Consider the following 1,495-nt stretch of genomic DNA (forward strand, 5'->3'; position numbering starts at 1 on the left):
CAACAGCAGCAACAACACCAACACCAACAACACCAACAACGCCAACATCAACACCAACAACCACAACAACAACAACGCCAACAACATCAACAACCACAACAACAACAACATTGCCAACAGCAACAACAACACCAACACCAACAACAACAACAACAACACCACCACCACCAACAACAACAACAACAACAACAACAACAACACCACCAACAACAACAACAACAACAACAACAACACCACCACCAACAACAACAACAACAACAGTGACAAGTGAAGGTATGAATACAACAAAGAACCAAAGACAAATTAATACATGTATTTAAAATATTTTATCTGTTCAGAGAGTGTAGTGTCTGTATCTTCCCCTGCTCTCCTGTCATGTGTAAAACATGAAATACATTAGTTGTAATTCTTACTTTTGGTTTCCGTCTGCTCCTGAAGACCAGAAAACAGCTGCTTTGGTGCTTCAGATAGTCGTCCCCGTGTTCCTCCTCGTCATCGTCATCATCGTCTGCTACCTTGCTTGGAGACGCAGGTGTAAAACAAGAGGTGAATAAAACCTGATCAACAGAACCTGTCATCAAACTTCAAATGACTTACCGTACTACTCCATTACCTTTTCATTTTGAAGTATCTCTTTTATTTGTTGTCTGTTTTTAAAGAATCCTGTCTGCTTTGTTTGTAAGGTAATACAGAGTTGAGACCATCGCCAAAATTAATAATTAATTGTTCAAAAAATTAAGTCAAAAAACAGACATTTAATAACTGGCATCCATCCATCTAAAAATGAATTTAATTTCAAGTCTTTTGTCGTTTTCACTTTTTTCACTTAATGGGGTGTTTTCACATCCAGATGGCGTCAAAAGCATCTTGTATGTCTTCAGAATTTAAGGCATATAATCAGTGATTATTCAGTGTATTGCTAATATTGTGATGTTTTTATAGAAAATGAAAAAATCTGCCCAGTATATGATGAGATATCGGAGGATTCAGTGTGTCAACCTTCAAATGGTGAGAAATGAGACTTCATTTTTCTACTACGACTGAGACTGATCTAGGATTGAATTCTACGCTCTTAGTGCAGCCAGTGTTGTGACATGTAGTTCATTCAACTGTAGCTGTAATTGTTTGTAGTCGTCAGTAAAGAAAGGTACGTCACTTGATCGTCATTAGATATACTTAGATAGACATCCTGCTAATTTTTACATTCAAACATGATCCATTCCTAGCCATTTATATGGCTTAAACCAAAATGAGAATACTTCATCATCATTTATATTTATCCATATGAATGTTATTTTTCATTGTGTCATATCGTCATACACAAAAACATTTATATTTTTCTGTTTCTTACAAAACAAACAAGAAGAATCAAAGTTTAGTGCTCTTCTCTCTCGCTTCTTGTTTTGCATGTGTAGGAAAATCCACTGGACCAACAAATACGTACCAAATGGTGATGTTTCCAGGTAAATATCAAATATTTTCCCATAACCTTTAT

At 35.9% G+C, this 1,495-nt stretch overlaps 1 long non-coding RNA gene across 1 annotated transcript; it reads left to right on the forward strand.

The window, feature by feature from the left end:
• Nucleotides 1-8: 8 nt before the first annotated feature.
• LOC111655246 (uncharacterized) lies at nt 9-1,484 on the forward strand. The gene is made up of 4 exons (XR_002760794.2): nt 9-273; nt 439-546; nt 943-1,008; nt 1,416-1,484. It is a non-coding gene; the product is annotated as an uncharacterized LOC111655246 (long non-coding RNA).
• Nucleotides 1,485-1,495: the final 11 nt, after the last annotated feature.

The sequence above is a fragment of the Seriola lalandi genome, unplaced genomic scaffold (genome assembly GCF_002814215.2).
Source record: "Seriola lalandi dorsalis isolate HSWRI2012SDOR001 ecotype SW California unplaced genomic scaffold, Sedor1 jcf7180001975203, whole genome shotgun sequence".
Classification (NCBI taxonomy): Eukaryota; Metazoa; Chordata; class Actinopteri; order Carangiformes; family Carangidae; genus Seriola; species Seriola lalandi.